Source organism: Mustela erminea, chromosome 16 (assembly GCF_009829155.1).
Source record: "Mustela erminea isolate mMusErm1 chromosome 16, mMusErm1.Pri, whole genome shotgun sequence".
Lineage (NCBI taxonomy): Eukaryota > Metazoa > Chordata > Mammalia > Carnivora > Mustelidae > Mustela > Mustela erminea.
The window spans coordinates 58,432,993-58,455,048 of NC_045629.1; positions in this window are offsets into that span (position 1 = coordinate 58,432,993).

Sequence of the window (22,056 nt, forward strand, 5' to 3'; positions counted from 1 at the left end):
TCCCTGCATATTCTCAGACCATCGTGCTTTGAAACTGGAATTCAATCACAAGAAGAAACTTGGAAGAAATTCAAACACTTGAAAGCTAAAGACCATCCTGTTTAAGAAAGTTTTGGTCAACCAGGAAATCAAAGAAGAACTTAAACAACTCATGGAAACAAATAAGAACAAAAACACATTGGTCTGAAACCTATGAGCTACTGCAAAAGTGGTCCTAAGAGGGAAATGCATAGCCATCCAAGCCTCACTTAGAAAAGAAAAAAAAAAAAAGAAGAAAAATCCCCAATACACAAATTAACTTTATACCTTAAAGAACTGGAGAAAGAACAACAAATAAAGCCTAAGCCACACATTAGAAGAGAAATAATTACAATTAGAGCAGAGATCAATGAATTGGAAACCAGAAATATAGTAGAGCAGATCAATGAAACTAGAAGCTGGTTTTTTCTAAGGATTAGTAAGATTGATAAACTACTGGCCAGACTTATCCAGAGGAAAAGGAAAGGATCCAAATAAATAAAATTATGAATGAAAGGGGAGAGATCATGACTGACACCAAGGAAACAAAAAATTATTAGAAATTATTATCAACGACTATATGCCAATAAATTAAGCAACTTGGAAAAAATGGATGCCTTCCTGGAAACCTGTAAACTACTAAGACCGAAATAGGAAGAAATTGACAACCTAAATAGATGAATAACCAATAACGAGATTGAATCAGTGATCCAAAATCTTCCCCAAAAATCCAGGGCCTGATGGATTCCCTGGGGAATTCTACCAAACATTCAAAGAAGAAATAATATCTATTTTCCTGAAGCTATTTCAAAAAATAGAAAAAGAAAAAAACTTCCACACTCTTTTTATGAAGCCAGCATTACCCTAATCCCCAAACCAGGCAAAGACCCCATCAAAAAAGAGAATTTCAGACCAATATTCCTGATGAATATGGATGCCAAAATTCTCAACAAGATCCTAACTAATAGGATTCAACAGTGCATTAAAAGGATTATCTACCATGACCAGGTGGGATTTATCTCTGTGATGCAAGGGTGGTTCAACATTCGCAAATCAATCAATGTGATAGAACAAATCAATAAGAGACAAGAACCACATGGTCCTCTCAATTGATGCAGAAAAAGCATTTGACAAATACAGCATCCTTTCCTGATTAAAAGTCATCAGAGTATAGGGATAGGGAGAACATTCCTCAATTTCATAAAAACCCTCTATGAAAGGCCCACAGTGAATATCATTCTCAATGGGAAAAAGCTGAGAGCCTTTTCCTTAAGATAAGGAACACGACAAGGATGTTCACTCTCACCACTATTGTTTAACATAGTACTAGAAGTCCTAACAACAGCAATCAGACAACAAAAAGAAATAAAACCTATTCAAATTGGCAAAGAAGCCAAACTCTCTCTCTTTGCAAATGACATGATACTCTATGTGGAAAACCCAAAAGACCCCATCCCTAAATTACTAGAACTCATATAGCAATTCAGTAATGTGGCAGGATACTAAATCAAAGCACAGAAATCAGTTGCTTTCTTATATACTAGCAATACAACTATAGAAAAATTAGAGAATTGATTCAATTTACAATAGCACCAAAATCCATAAGATACCTTGGAATAAACCTAACCAAAGAGGTAAAGGATTCATACTTAAGGAGCTAAAAAAAAACTCATGGAAGAAATTGAAGAAGACAGAAAAAGATGCTCATGGATCAGAAGACTAAATATTGTTAAAATGTCTATGCTTCCCAGAGCAATCTATACTTTCAATGCCATCCCAATCAAAATAATATCGGCATTTTTCAAAGTCCTGGAACAAACAATCCTAAATTTTTAAGATCCTGAATTGTCAAGGAAATGTTGAAAATGAAAAACAAAGCTGGGGCATCATGTTGCCTGATTTCAAGCTATATTACAAAACTGTCATCACCAAGACATCATGGTATTGGCATGAAAACAGACACATGGATCAATGGAACAGAATGGAGAGATCAGATATGGACCCTCAATTCTATGGTCAAATAATCTTGGATAAAGCAGGAAAAAATATCCAATGGAACAAAAATAAATGGTGCAATAAGTGGTGCTAGGAAAATCGGATGGCTATATACAGAAGAATGAAACGACCATTCTCTTATACCATACACAAAGAAAAACTCAAAATGGATGAGAGACCTCAATGTGAGACAGGAATGTATCATAACCCTAGAGGAGAGCATAGGCAGCAATCTCTTCGACACTGGCCACAGCAACTTTTTTCAAGACACGTCTCCAAAGGCAAGGGGGACAAAAGCAAAAATGAACTTTGGGACTTCATCAAGATCCGAAGTTTCTGCACAGCAAAGGAAACAGTCAACAAAACAAAGAGGCAACCCATGGAATGGGAGAAGAGATTCACAAATGACAGTACAGACAAAGGGCTGATATCCAAGATCTATAAGAAACTCACAAACTCAACACCCAATAAACAAATAATCACATCAAAAAATGAACAGACACTTCTCAAAAAAAGACATACAAATGGCTAACAGACACGTGAAAAAATGTTCATCACCATTAGCTATCAGGGAAATTCAAATCAAAACCACACTGAAACACCTACCACCATATACCAGTTAAAATGGCAAAAACTGACAAAGCAAGAAACAACAACTGTTGGAGAGGATGTGGAGAAAGGGGAACCCTCCTCTTACACTGTTGGTGGAAAGGCAAGTTGGTGCAGCCACTTTGGAAAACAGTGTGGAAGTTCCTCAAAAAATTAAAAATAGAGTTACCCTATGGCCCAGCAATTGCACTATGAGGTATTTACCCCAAAGATACAGATGTAGTGAAAAGAAGGGCCATCTGTAACCCAATGTTAGCAGCAATGTCCTCAATAGCTGAACTGTGAAAAGAGCCGAGATGCCCTTCAACAGGTGAATGGATAAAGAAGATGTGGTCCATATATACAATGGAATATTACTTAACATAATTCAGCAAATATGGGTCTCACAAATTCTTCTTGAAGTGCAGTTTTCCTGCATAGTCAATTTTTTAGCCACAATTATTTTTCTTGAATTTTTCTATAACTGATGTAGAAAGTAATACAATAAATAATAGATTTTTTTATTTCCCTGGAATACAGGGTATAATTTCAATCTTCACAACAGAATTTTTTTTAACTTGGATAAGTTCTTTTGTTGTTTCCTCTTTGAATTTTGTTTCCCTTCAATGAGTTGACATCTCTTCTTTTGTTGTTCTTCCGTAGCTAAGGTCTTTGTTTCTCTCTCAATTGGTTTTTCTCAATGTAGCACCCATGTCACATTTTCCTCCCTTTGAGCAGTGTCTGTGAATTTTTGTGTTATTTATCTTTGCTTTTTATTTCTCTGAAGTATTTACTTTGTATTTCTCATTTTGTCTCTGTCCATAATTTTTCATCTTTGTTATTTCATGAACCTGCCTGAGTCAGTGTATATCTGTGTTGAATTTTGTTTATTTTTTAAATTTTTGTGATTTATGACTAGAGGAACATGTGTTTTAAAGTTTCAGCCAAAATTTTATCTATTGTAACATTGATTTCTGATGGATGTTCTCATGTGACATTTATTGTTTTATTTCATTCCATTTTGGTTATGATAATCTTGTGTATCACCTATTCTTATTTCTTTTGGATTGTCTATTGCTTTTGAGATAGCAGTGTTGTTCTTGTAGAAATTTTATGTGAAGGAGGGATCAAAGAATCCTCTGTACATCAAGGATTCTTTCCAGTTAAGAATAAATTCCCTGTGATTTGGACTTAACTACAGAATGGCTTACAGTTCCTGGATAGTTACAGGATTTTTGGCAGAAGGCAAGAAGGAGAAGATATATGACCATGACCCAATTTCTGATAAAATGAAATTTTCTGAATCTCACATAAATTCTCGTAAAGGCAAAGACATTTATATTAGTTAAGTTATCATTACTTTCTCTAATAAACGCAACCCAAAGTGGCTAAAATATGAAGTTTATTTTTCCCTTACATTACCTTAAAATTGGTATAATTGATTTGCACAGTGATTCTCCAGAGATTCAAAGACCAAGGTATTAATCTCTGGGCCTCACTGTCATCAGTGTATAGCTTCAGTTCCATCATGCTGTCTCTAACCAACTGGCAGAGGGGGGCATACAGAATTCTAACACAAGGTATTATGTGCTGAGCATTAAGTGATACATACTCACTTCCGTCCTTATTCAAAGGAAGTTGCTAATTGCCAGGTGACTCTTTTCTAAGCTATTATTTTTTTTTTAAAGATTTATTTATTTATTTGACAGAGAGAAATAACAAGTAGATGGAGAGGCAGGCAGAGAGACAGAGAGGGAAGCAGGCTCCCTGCTGAGCAGAGAGCCCGATGCGGGCCTCGATCCCAGGACCCTGAGATCATGACCTGAGCCGAAGGCAGCGGCTTAACCCACTGAGCCACCCAGGCGCCCTCTAAGCTATTATTATATCAGTATCTGGGCTCCTTCCATCTTACAACTTTTCCATCTCTAGTATGTGTTGTCCAGTGTGTGCTGTAATTTTATTAAGAAAAATCTTCTTTATTACCATGTATGATGAAAGAGTAAATAGAGAACAGCATATAGGAGGTTTTGTATTGGTAGGTATTATGTGCCATTTATTATTACACACATATTCCACTAGCAGAACTAACTACCCAGTAATACATATTTATAAGAAAAGCTATAAAAGTTATTCTATTCATGTTCCCAGGAGAAGGGGATTTTTCTTCACAGCTAGGCTTTATCTACCACATTTATTAAAGATAATTAATGTTTAAAGATGTGAAGTATCTAGGCAAGTTTCCTAATAATAGTACATGTCTTTTTTTGAAGATTTTATTTATTTGAGAGAGGGCATGAGAGGGGGGAAGTTCAGAGGGAGAAGCAGACACCCTGCTAAGCAGGGAACCTGATTCAGGACTCGATCCCAGGACTCCAGGACCATGACCTAAGCTGAAGATGGTCACTTAACCAACTGAGCCATTGAGGTGCTCAAAAGTACATGTCTTTGCATTACTTGGAATAGGTAGTAACTCTCTGAGACCATCTGTGACTCTGTCTAGACACATTGGGCCACCCTACCATCCACCTTTTTTTTTTTTTTTTAAATCTCTGTGGCCATGCTCTTTTTTGTGATTTCTCCCCAGAATATAAGCTAAAAGCAGTTCTGTCCTTGGATCCCTTTCTGAACTTTTGACTATTATCCAACCCTAGGGCTGGGACTGGGGAAGGTTACAGCATCAATGTATTAGGAATCTACCTGTCACTGGGTTGCCAGACAGGCTCAGTTGGTAGAGCATGTGACTCTTGATCTCCGGGTCTTGAGTTCAAGCCCAATGTTGGGTGTGAAGCTTACTTAAAAAAAAAATAATAATAATAAAGTTATCTACTTGTCACTCACATGCATTTCTCCCATCCAACTCTTACCCCGCACTGAGAAAGCCTTATCTATCCCAGACAGTAGATAATTATCAACTGGTTTCTCCTATGTTTTTTGGGTCAAATTCCTTCATATTTTTGATAGGACTGAAATATATTCAAAAATAATAAAAAACAGGAAAAGATAATTTGTCAGTTTTCTTCTGAAACCCACTTTTCTAGAACAAGGATCTGAGACAATTCTAGATTATTAAGACTGAAAAATGAAGACTGAAAGAGAAGCATGAGATTGGCTGAGAGTAGAATTGGGGAATGGGGAAGAGAAAAACATCACTGTTTCAAAAGTTAATTATTTCCTTTCTGTATTATCCATACACTCAGTTTTGCATTTGGGCAGATTTATGTCTCATTCGGATACCACTTAAAGCTATCCTTCCCTGAAATGTTATAGTTTTTTCTTTTTCTTCTAGTTAGGTATTAGATCATTTCTTCCTATATTCATAGTGTGTTTGCATATGCTTAAGGTCACCGTATGTATGACTGATCAATAGTTTTATTAGTTCAGTTAAAAAGCAAATCTGTAAGAAGTATTACTGGATATCCCCTTCTTTTTTCAATAAGTTGTTGATTTTTAGATAAATTATGATTTTAAGATAACACTTAATAATCATATTCTATGAGCTTGCCTTTCTAGGTGTAATTATGGGACTTAAACATTTTTTATCCACAAATGCTAAGAAACTTATATTTACCTTTGCTTCTTAGTTTCTGCTAAGTATACTTCATCCAAGAAGATTTAATTCAATCTTGAATATAACTATTAAAAACCTTTATCATATCTGAGCTATAATATTTAACTAGGTAGGTTAATATGATAGGGAAAAAACAATTATGAATCCTATTTCAGAAAGTGAGATAATGTCAAGAAATAATTGCAGGGGAGAAAAATGAATGTTTGTAAATTAAGGTGGGACTGTAAAAACAACCCACTTATACTTAAGGAAAATTCATAAATATGTGCAAACACTCAACCATGTATAAAACTATCAGAACTTATACACATGTGTAACTGTGTTCATTTAAACATTATTTAGAATTAATCCAGAAGCAACCTAAGACACAGTGAAATAATCAGCACCAATGAATTATAGATTATCTGTATTAAAATAAAGCCTATAAACTATTGATAAAATAATGAGATACTTAGTACAATATTACTTATATAACCAAACAAACATATATAAACAACACTATTTGACTTTGATAGAAATATCACTATCTTGCCTATGTATCTTTACATTTTCATTTGCATTTTCTGATTCCTAGTGATGCTGAACATCTCTTTGTATGTTGGTCATCTGTCATTTTGCATTCATAGCCTACCCTCTCTTTCGGTCCTCATTTTCATCTTTTTCTCATGGCTTTGTAGGAATTTGGGTAAAGTCAGAATATAAATACTTCCTTTGAGAGAGGATATTTCAGTATCCTACAGGATCTATTCCATCTGCAAATTTTATAAATAGTTTTTGTGAAATGCCATTTGTTTTGCTTTCAAGATCACTGTTGTATATCTATAAATAAATTTTAATGGCAAAACTAAATACATCAAAAGAGAGATCTATCCCTCCTATTTAGTTACTGAAACTTTGTTTTTAGCTTATTTTATTGCCACCCAGAATAAATTATCTGATTTTTCAGCCTCACTTTGGAGCTATGTACAGCCGAGAAACTAAATTCTAACATGAGATTTAGCAGTAAGTGTTGTATGCTACTTCCTGTAAGGATGTTTAAAGGGAACTGGTTCACCTTGGAATTCTTTTTTTTTTTTTTTAAGATTTTATTGATTTATTTGACAGACAGAGATCATAAGTAGGCCGAGAGGCAGGCAGAGAGAGGGGAAACAGACTCTCTGCTGAGCAGAGAGCCCAATGCGGGACTCGATCCCAGAGCCCAATGCGGGACTCGATCCCAGAACCCTGGGATCATGACCTGAGCCGGAGGCAGAGGCTTTAACCCAGTGAGCCACCCAGGGGCCACTCACCGTGGAATTCTTCAATTGGGCCTTTACCCATTTCTTCTTTTTGCAATATGAAAATATGACAAATATATATGACTTGTTATATGAAAATATAACAAGTGAATTAATAACAAACTGTGGTATATCCATAAGGGAATATTATTTAACAATAAAAATAAATGATTTTTCAAGTCACAAAAAGAAATAAGTTAAATCTCTAATATTGTGAAAGAAGCCAGTCTGAAGAGGCTAGGGACTATATGATTCCAGTTATGTGATAACCTAGAAAAAAGTATAACTGTAGAGATGATTAAAAAAAGATCAGTGGTTTACAGGTTGTTGGAAGAATTAAATAGGTGAAGCACAAGGGATTTTTTTGCGGGTGAAACTCTTCTATATACTTTAAAAGTTGATACATTATACATTTGTCAAAATCCTTTACAGCACAAAGAGTGAATATTAATGATATGAATTTTAAATCAGTTTAAAAGGTCAGTATTCCAGGATGGAATGCAGAATGGGGCAAAATGATCTAACTGTATTACAAATGTATAAAACAACTTCCTTGAAGGGGATGGGGGTGTAAGTTGGTCTAAGTAACTCTGGAAAAGAGTGGATTCTATAAGACAAATGTAAAATAAGTTACATGTATGAAACACTAAACTCAAATTGGTAATTATTAATCTATCCCATAGAGGGATATTATTATTATTATTAATCTATAATATGTATATTCTATTTGTTCATATATATTATATATATTATATATTATATATAAATATACATATATTTATATACAATATACTAGAATTGAACAAATAATTGAAGAGTGAATGGTAGGAGTCTGGTTTCTCACTATTGGAGTGGGAATTTACACATAAGCAAGGGAAAGAGAGTAGAGTGACCTATGGGCAGTGGTTTAGAGTTGAAGGTAGGAGAATGAACTCATATTCAACTTAAATACAGACTTTACATAGGTAAATTATATATTTACATGCATACTTGCAAAATTATAAAATTTATATATGTAAATTATACATACAAGGCCTAGTACACAGACTTATATTTCCTCACGGTATCTGCTGAGAGGACCTACAAGCAACTGTATGGCAACACCAAAGATCACACCTAGCACTGAGAACCTGGATTTTAGTTTCTAATACCATACTTCAATAAAAAGAACCATAATCTTAGGAGGAATATCTGAATCTAGAAATAGGGCAGGAAATGTATGATATGAATCTGAAGCATGTTACAGCACCAGAAAATAATGAAGTATTCAAAAGAAAAAAAGAAAAGCTTAGAAACATTAAAATCCCTCTCCCCCACAATCATAAGAGTTTGTCAAAGGCTATAGGAGACAACTAGATTAAAGGTCCTACTATCCAAATAAGGACCAGTTTGATCAAGAAAAAAATTAGCATTAAATTTTAACCATAAAACAAATACCCATGGGTTGATTTCAGTGAAATTAGTGATTGAATAAATGAGGTAAAAGAAACAAATCTTTCATGCAGAAAATTCGAAATTATTTATGTAACTATTCCATCTTCAATGAGGAGAGTATAATTCTCCATTAAGTGGAGATGGCACATAGTGACATTATTCCAAAAAGTAAATTATGGAAAGAGGGAAGAATTACTTGACAGTGGAGAAATCTGAGAAACATGTCATGCAGCCCTTCAGTTGTGTGACCAAAGTTAACATTAACAGTGGAAGTTAGATTATTACTGTATACCTTTGATACAGTGAAATGGAATGGAACTGTATTGCTGTGGTCAAGAACCTAGAACTCCAATGTAAATATTAGACACATCCCAAATGAGAGACACTCTGCAAAATACCTGGCTATTAGTCCAACTAAATAACCAAACTTTTTAAGGTTATTAGAAATAAGAAAAATTGTCATCAGCTCTAATAACCAAGACTAACCTAAAGACAGTGACTATTGCATGTCATGTGATATCCTAATGAGATGCTAAAAAGAAAAATAACATTGAATGAAAACTGAGGAAATCTGAATCCTATATAATTTGGATCAACGTTGATCCATTAGTTCTAATGGACATCCATTAAGAGGGGGAACTGCTATGGGAGATATGTCAGTTTTCTGTATTCATATTTTTTCTATGATTCTAAAACTTCTCCAAAATATTCTGTGTGTGTGTGTGTGTGTGTGTGTGTGTGTATACATGTTTATGTGTGTATATTTGTGTGTATATATACATTCACACACACACACACACACACACAGTGTAGGCCATAAAATATTCAAAGAAAACTCTATTTCTGTTTGTTCTTCACACTTACAAAAACATTTTTGCAAAAGACCAATACCCATCTTATTCCTAAAACAATTATTTTAAATTCCACAATTATGGTTTTACAAATTATCACTTTTTTGGACATGATAATTGTTAACAGTAGATATTATTAGACGGCTCAAATGATAAGTCTCTTGGTAATGCCTCTTGGTAATTTCTATATTGGACAGGCCATATCAGCAAGAGGAATAATGAAGGCAGGAAGAGCTATTTGGAATTAAGCTGCTTAAATAATTCTTAACCCAGTCAAAATGATATTGTGCAGAAGGTCAATAAATTTTAGACTCTCCCAGGCATCAGTTTCCCCTGAGAAATTGTTATTATAGATATAGTAGGTGAAAAGACAGACCTCTATCATCATTGTTTGTTAACCACACTCACTTGATCAGATTAGTGGGAAATGCAGTAGACCAACAAAATCCAGAAACTCTTGGGGTCAAAAATGGCTTAAAAATATATAATATTCTTCTTTTGTCTCTAGCAAAAGGCTTTACCAGTTTTCTCCCCAGATCTTTGACCAAATGAAGCAGACTATATCATAATTGTGTTTCTTTATATGTCTAATTCTCACCCCAACCCGACCATAACAATTTCATTTTTCATGAGGTGGGGGAGGGGAAGAGGAATTTGTTCTGTTGACAGGATAATTCAAAATGGGATAGTCCCAGTAAAAACCTCACTCAAAGATTAACTCTACTTGTTCATGTTTCTGGTATATTTTATTTTCCATCAAATCTGTAGCTTAAAGAGTGAATGTTTGTTCCTTTATGTATTTATTTATTTTTTGGTACAATTCCTCTTGGCATCCAGAGTCAGTGTATCTATCAGTTCTTTTCCTATTTTCCTCTAAATGTTCCTCATTGAGTGATAGAAGCAGAGATAAGGGATTCAGAAAATTACATAAAATAATTATGTTTAATATTTAAGGAAATAAAAGCAAGAATTCTGATAGAAATGCATACATAGGAAAATACATTTGCAATACATCTAATTGACATACTCCCACAAATAATAAAAGACTGACAACTGCAAAGAAAAATTGGCATGGGACTTGAATAGCAATTTCATATAGGATTGTATCCAGAAGTCATTAATTTGTGGAAAAAAGCTCCCAGCTTTATTAGTCATCAGGGAAACGAACATTAAAATAGCAATTAGATACTTCTAAATGCATACTAGAATGTCAAAAATTGAAGAGCAAAAAAAACCAAGTGACAATGGAAAGTGGAGCAGTGGGAACTCTCTTGCAATGCTGATGTATGTATAACTTTTTATATGGAATATACTTTGAAAAAAGCTTTGGCAGTATTTTTCATGGTTAAACAATACGCACACAGTATGACCCAGCAATTTCACTTCTAAATGTATACCCCCAAATATGCATATGCACAAATATATGTATAAGAATTCTTACAGCAGTGTATTCTAAAAGCCAAAACCTGAAAACAACCCACATGGTCATGAACAGTAGAACAAATTGATCATTTCAGATCTCCATATAATCCAGCAGTAAGATATAAAAACTCTGATTGGGTTTGGCTCACAAATAAAGTTGTATGAGAGAAGCAGGACACAGAAAAGACACACAATGAAGATTCAGTTTATTTAACAAAAACCAAACATATATGGTGTTATGAATTACTAGTGTTGGGATGCGATAAGGCCTGGTAATTGGAGTCCGTATGATGGAGAGTTCTACAATACTGGTAATATTTCAGTGACCTGATTAGTGGTGACACTTCATGCAGAAGAATCGAACTTAAAGAGGAGTCATCTGAAATTAGCCAGTTAGAGGAACAAAAATTAAACAACAACAAAGAAAACCAATAAAGCATGAAGGAAGTATGTGGAACCTAATACAACTCCATTAAGAAGATAAATGTGTAGCAATCACCAAAGGTGGGGGGAATGGCAAAAACCTTGTAAAAGGTATGGATGAAAACTTTCCAAATTGTGGAGGGATATGGACATACAGATTTATGATGATCAAAGGACCCCAAGTGAAATCAGCATAAAGAGGATAATCCAAAGACACATTGTAATCAAACTGTCAAAACTCCAAGAATTTTGATAGTAAGAGAATGGCTGGAAATGGCCACATGTAAGAGAATAGGCATAAGGCTATGAGTGGATATCAGTGCAGAATCCTTCATGTCAGGAGGGAGTGGGATGACCTATTCAAAGTGCTGGGAAAAAAAAATCTGTACCAAGATTACTGTATCAGAAAAGCTGTTATTCAGAAATAAAGGGGAGAGAAAGATATTCCCAGACAACTTTAAAGAGTTCATTCCCTCTAGACTTGCCTTACAAGAAATGCTAAATGAAATTCAAGTTGAAATAATGTTAAGCGAAAACATAAAAATTAGGAGAGTAATCAACTCACTGGTAAAGGTAAATATATAGTCAAAACTGAAATGTTCTAATACTGGAATAGTGATGCGTAAGTCATTTAATTTAGTATAAAAGTTAAAACAAAAGGATTAAAGATAACTACAACTACAATAAATCAATACATGACTATATAACAGTGTGACATCGATAGCAAAAAAAAATGAGGTAGAGGAGTAAAAAGGTAGAATTTTTAAATTCAATTGAAGTTATCAGCTTAAAATAGACTATTGTGATATTAGATGTTTTATGTAAGTCTTGGACTTCAAAAAGAAGGAAATCCTGACATTTCCAACAACATGGATGAAACTGGAGGACATTAGACTAAGTAAAATGAGGCACAGAGAAACACAAACTGCAGGATACATTTATTTGTGATCTAAAGGGGATCTAAAAAAAGTGAAACTTCTAGAAACAATAAAATGGTGAGAGCAAGGAGGTGGGAGATGTTGGTGAAAGGTTATAAAGTTTTAGTTACGCAGGATAACCATGTTTTGGACATCTGTTGTAGAACACAGTGACCATAATTAATAATACTGTATTGTATGTTTAGCTTTGGTGTTATCACACCTAAAAAAAAGGGTGAGGTGATGAAAATGTTAATTTTCATTAAAATGTTAATTTGCTTAATTGTGATAATTATCTCACAGGATATATCAAGTTCTCACATTTTACATCTTGAATATATAGTTTCTATTTGTCTTTACCTCAGTAGGAGAAATTAAAATAAACTAAAAACAAATCTAAAAATAAAATTGTCCTGATAGTGTATCCAATGCAGGGTAGATTTATTTTCTTCGTCATTTTGTTCTTGTCCAAGTTTAACAAGTCTTTTCTTCACTCTTGGTGTTTATTGTTTAATGCAAAATAGCTTGGAATAGAACAAAGTGCCAGACAATAGTTCTAATAAATGATCAATTTTCTTTCTCATATTTATCGGATTTTTTAAAGGAATTAAAACTATATATGACAACTTACTTTAAGAAACCCCTATTATTTGGGATGCCTGGGTGGCTCAGTTGGTTAAGCGGCTGCCTTCGGCTCAGGTCATGATCCGAGCGTCCTGGGATCGAGTCCCACATCGGGCTCCTTGCTTGGCGGGGAGCCTGCTTCTCCCTCCGCCTCTGCTGCCTCTACTGCCACTCTGCCTGCCTGGGCTCGCTCTCTCTCTCTCTCTGGCAAATAAATAAATAAAATCTTTAAAAAAAAAAAAAAGAAAGAAAGAAACCCCTGTAATTTAATTTTCCTCTTTTCTAGAGGTAATGATAAAAATGTTATAGTTTTCTCCAACTAATACATATTTAGTTCAAATACATATACATTTTTACTTTTGAATTTAATGTTTTGTAGTTTAAAACATTATATAAATACTTTCTATTTTTCTATTTTCTTTCCTTTTTTTTTTGCTATTTTCTCTTAATGTGAAGATTCTGAGGTTTATTGATACTGGAGCAGATAACTCATTTATTTTATCATGCATGTGATATTTTATGCTATAAATGTACCACAGCTTATTTTTCTGTTTGCCACCTGATGAAATGTGTTTCTTTCAGTATTTTTGTTGTTGTAAAGAATGGTTCAATCTGTGTACTTGTTCCTCTCTCTTTTTGGATGTGTCTGGGAAATTATCCAGCATACTTACCTAGAAACAGGATTCCCATGGTAATTATGAAAAATTTAATATTGTCAAATAAACTTATAAATATTTGTGGTTAAGGTGCATCTCGATAGTATGAAATGTGTTTCAGTATAATGCATATAATTACCAAGACTGATTATTGTTAGAATCTCTAATGTTTTCTAGTATAATGAGTGAAATAGAACTTTCTCATTTTAATTAGTATTATCTACATCACTGTGGTAGTTGAGACTCTTCATGTTTTATAGTCTATGTGGTTTTTTTCTAATTTCCAGTTTCAAACTCTTCAGCATTTTTCTAATGATTCTTAGTCTTGTTCTTTTTGGTTTTAGAATATGTGTACGTGTCTGGATAGGATAGAAATGTATATATATATATATATATATATATATATATATATAATTATATGGGATAGAAATTATATAATTTTTGCTGAGGGAATTAGTTAGGGAGGGAAAATTAGTTGTCTACCCTTAAGAGGAAAGGTGAGTAAAATGTAGTGGATAAACAAAATAAAATACTCTGGTTCAGTTATAGCCAATGACCTAGATATGTATTTAGAGATAATGATAGACTTCACCAAAAATTTGTTGATTAGAAAAGGAATGAGGGGCGCCTGGGTGGCTCAGTGGGTTAAGCCGCTGCCTTCGGCTCAGGTCATGATCTCAGGGTCCTGGGATTGAGGCCCGCATCGGGCTCTCTGCTCAGCAGGGAGCCTGCTTCCCTCTCTCTCTCTGCCTGCCTCTCCATCTACTTGTGATTTCTCTCTGTCAAATAAATAAATAAAATCTTTAAAAAAAAAAAAAAAGAAAAGAAAAGGAATGAGATAATAATATATTCACATTTGTCAGTTAAAATAAACACACAAGCTACATTGTATGTTTTCAAGAATGGGAATGAGAGCATGAATAAGAAAATTATAAAACAACATATGTCAACAGAGAGATTGTCATTAAGTATTATTTGTAAATTCTAATATCTGTTTTAAGAGTCCTCCTCACTGAGGAAGCCCCAAGTTACACCTCAGCACATTGCCATTCAGTATTCAATACAGCATTTCTTTGTAAATGTATTTACCTGTGTAACTAAGTGCTGACACTAAGATATTAACAGAAGACTTATGTAGAACCTCAAGAAATTGTAGAACTGATTTACCTGAGAGGAGCCCCTTTTTATACTTAAGCCATTCATTTGTTAGCTATTTGCAAACTGATCATGCCCAAGGGAGTAGCTAATTGGGCTCTGATGCGACCTTGAGGAAGGAAGTGATTCTCTAGTCTCTCTGTACCTAAGGGCAAAATTGGGGTTTGGGGGTTGAAGAGGGAAGAAGTAGGTCTAGGGACGGTATGATGATACTTACACACTCACTGATGGAATTGCCCAAGTGATAATTATACCCCAAATTTGATCTAATACCCAAACACAGAAAGAATGTGAAAGTATCTGTGCTAGTCAGTAAATAACATTTTAAGTACATTTTTCCTTTAGCACATTCTGTATCTCGAAGATAAAAAACAAACTAATATGAACCTGTTTTTAGAGCAAAATTTTGAAGCAATAAAACTACAGTGATAAGGGATGGGGCAGGGTCAAAAGAAAGTAATTTGTAAATTAAGAATCATGAGTTGAGTATGTAACACTTCTGTCAGAATAAAGGCTTTAGAATTTTAATATATATTTGCCCAAATGAATCTAGTATCTCTACTGGAGATAATCTAATATCTCTATCTTTACTTGGCCAAATGAACGAATCCTTAAATAGATCCTGATTAAGACTTAACACAGCTTGAATAAAAGAGGCATTTTCTTTTCACTATTCTTGAAATTAAGCCAAACCAGTCTTTACATCATTCATTATAGAATGGGGCTCAAGTCAACTCTACCAGTGAAATGTGAATCATGTCTCTCCATGTAGAACCTGGGACATTTCTAATCTAGTGAGAGTGTTAATGAAATAGACATTTAAAATAAGATCACCCAGGTGCATTAATAGTCCTATTTTCCTTTTTGTGCTATTTTAGATTATCATTAATTTTTTAAAATTCACTTTCAGGGGCTGCTGGATGGCTCAGTGGGTTAAGGCCTCTACCCTCAGCTCAGGTCATGATCCCAGGGTCCTGGGATCGAGCCCCGCATCGGGCTCTCTGCTTAGCAGGGAGCCTGCTTCCTCCTCTCTCTCTGCCTGCCTCTCTGCCTATTTGTGATCTCTGTCTGTCAAATAAATAAATAAAGTCTGTAAAAAAAAATTCACTTTCAACTTGTGCACAACATTTTTTTTTTTTGCAAGCTGGGATTGCATTTATATTCAATTAAATAATTCTTATCTAGTAATTCTAGATAATTCCTCACCTAAAATAAAACTTTTCTGGTAATTTACATTAGTAACTAGATACTATTTTCTTTCTACTTTCCCTTTCAACTACCAGAATAAAATTATCTACTCTCGTTGTCTTCATTTCCTGACTGCCCAGTTATCTTCAGCCTCCTGTATAATTTTTCTGTTATCTTTAACCCTCAATTGATTCAGCTCTCACCAAAGTTCTTCAAAATATCTAGGTTTACTAAACTTAATGGACTCTAGTGGAACCATTTACCTTTGTACTGACTAAGATAAAATCTTTATATCAGAAATAGAAATGTCATCAAAGGTCATTAATGGAACTTACATAGTTATGAAACTGAGGCTCAGAAATATTCAGATTCAAGCATCATGAATCCCATTTTTTATGGTTAATTAAACCTTGAAGAGCTAGGTGCTGAAGTGAGGAAGTATTACAGATTTAGTTCAGGTCTCCAAAGGTACTTACTATGCTTTAGTCTGGAAAGAAAATAGCCAATGGGGGATCAGAGTAAATCGGATGCAGTAGCTAAGATATGGGTACACTAAATTATTTCTACTTTCTCTGACCTCAGAGATTCAAATCTATCCCATTTATTGATTAGCAACCTTGAAGGGATTCCTAAGTATAGGAAGCAGACAAGGAAGCAAAAAGTTAAGCTGAAACACTTACACTTTGTAAATTTTGCTCTATCTTGTGGATGATTATTTGAAAATATATTCATATATTTTAATTTTGTTTTAATATTGCATATTTTACAATGGGAATTCTTTTTGCAATGTTTTCTAATTTTTATTTTTTATATTTCATTTTTTATTTTTTGCTCTTATGCAATCCACCATCTTCTTGAACAAAATTAAGACTTCAAAGCACTCTGGACTATGAGGACTCTAAGGTGGTCAAATTTCATAGAAAGCAAGAGTAGGATGATGGTTTTCAGGGGTTGGGGCATGTAAGAATGAGGAGTTGTTCAGTGGGTACAGAGTTTGTTTTCAAAATGAAAAAGTTTTGGAGATCTGTTGCACAAAAATGTGAATAATGGGGGCACGTAGGTGGCTCAGTCGGTTAATCATCCAACTCTTGATTTTAGCTTCAGGTCAAGATCTCAAGGTTGTGAGATCCAGCCCTGCATTAGGCTTGGTGCTGAGCCTGGAGCCTGCTTAAGATTCTCATTCTCCTTCTCCCTCTGCCCCTCCCTCCCTCTAAAAGTGTGGATAATGTTTAATTGAGCATTTAAAATGGTTAAGATGCTTTTTATTTATTTTTTTATTCTTAATTTTTTTCTTTTTTAGAGAGAGAGTGAGCACAGGCAGACAGTGACAGACAGAGGCAGAGGGAGAAGCAGGCTTCCTGCTGAGCAAGGAGTCTAATGTGGGACTTGATCCTAGGATGCTGGGATCATGACCTGAGCCAAAGGCAGCTGCTTAACCAACTGAGCCACTCAGGCATCCCAAGATGCTTTTTAAAAAGTGCCTCCTTCAAGGAAAATTTAAATCCAATGAATGGGGAATCCATTGAAAAAGTTACCACTATAATTTATAATAAAAAATATCTGGATATTAAACTAATATTTTGCGAATAAAATTGTTTTTTGTAATACATTAAAAAGTCTCTGGAAAGTCAGTATTTATCGGGATCTGAAGACTGGAGCCAGAGGGTATAATCAAGAAAGAAAAAATATCTGGGGAATAGGCAGAGAGAATGTAGCATCCAGGGAAAAGCTGTTACTATAGAACCTTCCCTACTGCACCTGCATAGACGACTTTCAGGAGACAGCCTGTGTGACACAAAGGACCAGGTCGCTAATTCACTGGGTCTGGATTCGAATTCTGCTCTGCCACTTTTTTCCTTTATGACCTGGAACACAGTGTTTAATCTTAGATCAAGAATGTGTTACTATTACTTACCTTAGAAGATAGTTTTTTTTTTTTTTTAAAGATTTTATTTATTTATTTGACAGAGAGATCACAAGCAGGCAGAGAGGCAGGCAGAGAGAGAGGAGGAAGCAGACTCCCTGCTGAGCAGAGAGCCCGATGCGGGGCTCGATCCCAGGACCCCGAGATCATGACCTGAGCCGAAGGCAGCGGCTTAACCACTGAGCCACCCAGGCGCCCCCCTTAGAAGATAGTTTTGTGGGTTAGACAAAATATGTCCTTTGTTTCCATTTTCACAGGAGCTAGCCCATTTGGTAGTATCTGGCAGATTCTTAATAGTTAAACAATGGTGAGTTTCATTATTCACTAAAATACATGTCCTTACTGCCAAAGCCATTCTCTTAAGAATGCAGTTTATATATAAATTCTGACACATCTTCTTTCTAACACTGATTGCAATTGTGACTCAATGTATTATTTAATATATTCCTTTCTTCTAAAGTATAAGTTCTTTTTTATTTTAATTATTTTTTTTTTATTTTTTATAAAGTATAAGTTCTCTGTAAGGGTGGAATCCGTATCTGACTTCTGTGAACTCCTTCTCTGGTACCTGGCATTGTACCCAGTAGGTAATATGATAGATCTAAATGAGTAAATACAGAGCCCAGAGCTTGCTCTTATGAGCTTACTATTTATATGGGGGAAAATCAAAAGCAAGAAATTATGAACCAGGCTGTGGCAGAAATACATTAAATTGAGCTATGATTGTTAGATAAGACTTACTGGAAGATTTAAGACACAAAGTCTTCAATTATGAGCAGACTTATCCAGGAAATAAATGTTTGAAAAAGTATAATAGACCTGAAACCTAAACAGAGGGGATGGATCAGTATATCAAGGCTGAGTTCAAGAATTTTGACTTTGTCTTTTTAGATTCTGAAAATCCACTAAAAAAGCTTAAGCATTTAATATACACAACTACCTATTTAACAGTGTCCCAAGTTAATAATTCCCCAGATTTACTTAAGTGTAAATACCCGTAACATTTAAAGATAAACAAGAATTTGCTAGTTAAACGTTTTTTAGAAAGAGTGTTATAAAAAAAAAAAGTGTTATGTGAAAGAACATACAGTTAATGAGGCAAATAGACATGAATCAGAAAACATCAACATGTCTGGCATAAGGGAAATTTTAGTAGTATAATTTATGCCTTTTGAAAAATATATTTTAATGGGAAAAGATAATGTAGTCTTTTTAATTTTCAGAAAAAACTCAATATTTTTATATATAATTATCTACTACTTATTTTGGCAAATTAGTCTTTGGATAAAAAACATACTCTGTTTATAAGCTGTGATAATTTATCAGGCTTCTCCACAGATAATTTAAACATCCTAATGACCTTGCGATTTATCTTAACAAATCCTACCACCTTCACACAATTGTCTAATTACTTCTAGAGATTCCTTAGGGCTCTTTCCACTGAGACAGAAAACACTGAGGATTTTTAAGTCAGGGATGTTCATCAGGCATATTGGCCTGGAATTTTCTTCTCTTGTACTGTCCTTGTCTGACTTCAGATTGGGGTAATGCTGGCCCTGTAAAAGAATTTGGAAATATTCCTTTCTCTCTCTCTCTCCCTCTCTTTTTTTGGGGGGGAGGGGCAGAATTAAAAGGAATTGACATTGATTCTTTCAATGTATGTAGGATTCACCAGTAGAGCCATCAGAGCTTGGACTTCTGTCTATTGAGAGGATGTTTTTTACCCTTTCAGACTCCTTTGGAGTAATAGGTCTGTTCGTATTTCCTATTTCTTTACGATTTAAGGATAAACCAGAGTTTTCTAGTTGAAGGGGAGGGGGAGGGGCAGGAGAGGTAAATGGCACCTGCCAGCTCTTTTGTTTTTGGAGAACTCTCCTAAAGATCCCTGTCCCTCTAGCATGTGTTCTGAAACTACTAAATAAATTTCCTTCCTCTTCCTATACCCCAGGGTTTTTTCAAAGTACAACTTTTTTTTTTTTTTTAATTTCTTTTCAGCGTAACCGTATTCATTGTTTTTGCACCACACCCAGTGCTCCATGTAATCTCTGCCCTCCCTAATACCCACCACCTGGTTCCCCCAACCTCCCACCCCCTGCCCCTTCTTTTATGCTATTTTTTATGCTGTTATTTTTTATGCTGTCTCTTTAAGGGAGGGAACTCCTTTCCTATTGCTCACTGCCTTTGCCCATTGATTTTTTTAAAAATTAATTTTTTTTCAGTGTTCCAAAATTCATTGTGTAGGCACCACACCCAGTGCTCCTTGCAATGTGTGCCTTCCATAATACCCACCACCAGTCTTACCCCGCAAAACCCTCAGTTTGTTTCTCAGAGTCTACAGTCTCTCATGGTTTGTCTCCCTCCGATTTCCCCCAACTCACTTCTCTTCTCCATCTCCCAATGTCTTCCATGTTATTCCTTATACTCCACAAGTAAGTGAAACCATATGATAATTGACTTTCTGCTTGATTTCTTTCTTTTTTTTGTATTATTATTATTATTTTATTTTTTTTATAAACATATAATGTATTTTTATCCCCAGGGGTGCAGGTCTGTGAATGGCCAGGTTTACACACTTCACAGCACTCACCATGGCACATACCCTCCCCAATGTCCATAACCCCACCCCCCTTCTCCCAACCCCCCTCCCCCAGCAATCCTCAGTTTGTTTTGTGAGATTAAGAGTCACTTATAGTTTGTCTCCCTCCCAATCCCATCTTACTTCATTCATTCCTCTCCTACTCCCTTAACTCCCCATGTTGCATCTCCACTTCCTCATATCAGGGAGATCATATGATAGTTGTCTTTCTCCGATTGACTTATCTCGCTAAGCATGGTACCCTCTAGTTCCGTCCACGTCATCACAAATGGCAAAATTTCATTTCTTTTGATGGCTGCATAGTATTCCATTGTATATATATACCACATCTTCTTTATCCGTTCATCTGGTGATGGACATCTAGGTTCTTTCCACAGTTTGGCTATTGTAGACATTGCTGCTATAAACACTCAGGCGCACGTGCCCCTTTGGATCACTATGTTTGTATCTTTAGGGTAAATACCCAGTAGTGCAATGATTTATTTCACTCAGCATAATCTCTTCCAGTCCTGTGCATGTTGATACAAAAGTTGGGTATCCATCATTTCTGATGGAGGCGTAATATTCCATTTATATATGGACCATATCTTCTTTATCCATTTGTCTATTTGATTCTTTCCACAGTTTGGTAACTGTGGCCATTGCTGCTATGAACATCGCGGTTCAGATGGCCCTTCTTTTCACTACATCTGTATTTTTGGGGTAAATACCCAGTAGTTCAATTGCAGGGTCATAGGATAGCTCTATTTTTAATTTCTTAAAGGATCTCCACACTGTTTTCCAATGTGGCTGCACCAACTTGCATTCCTACAAAGAGTGTAAGAGGCTTCCCCTTTCTCCACATCCTGTCCAATACTTATTGTTTACTGTCTTTTTGATTTTGGCCATTCTAACTGGTGTAAGATGGTATCTCAATGTGTTTTTGATTTGAATCTCCCTGATGGCTAATGATGATGAACATTTTTTCATGTGTCTGTTAGTCATTTGTATGTCTTTTTTGGAGAAGTTTCTGTTCATGTCTTCTGCCCATTTTTTTTATGTGATTATCTGTTTCGCATGTGTTGAGTTTGAGCAGTTCTTTATAGATCTTAGATATAAGTCCTTTGTCTGTAATGTCATTTGCAAATATCTTCTCCCATTCCATGGGTTGCCTCTTTGTTTTGTTGACTGTTTCCTTTGCTGTGCAGAAGCTTTTGATCTTGATGAAGTCCCAAAAGTTATTTTTTGCTTTTGTTTCCTTTGCCTTTAGAGACATATATTGAAAGAAGTTGCTGTGGCCAATGTTGAAGAGGTTACTGCCTATGTTCTTCTCTAGGATTTTGATAGATTCCTGCCTCATGTTGAGGTCTTTTATCCATTTCGAGTTTATCTTTGTGTATGATGTAAGAGAATGGTCGAGTTTCATTCTTCTACACATCCT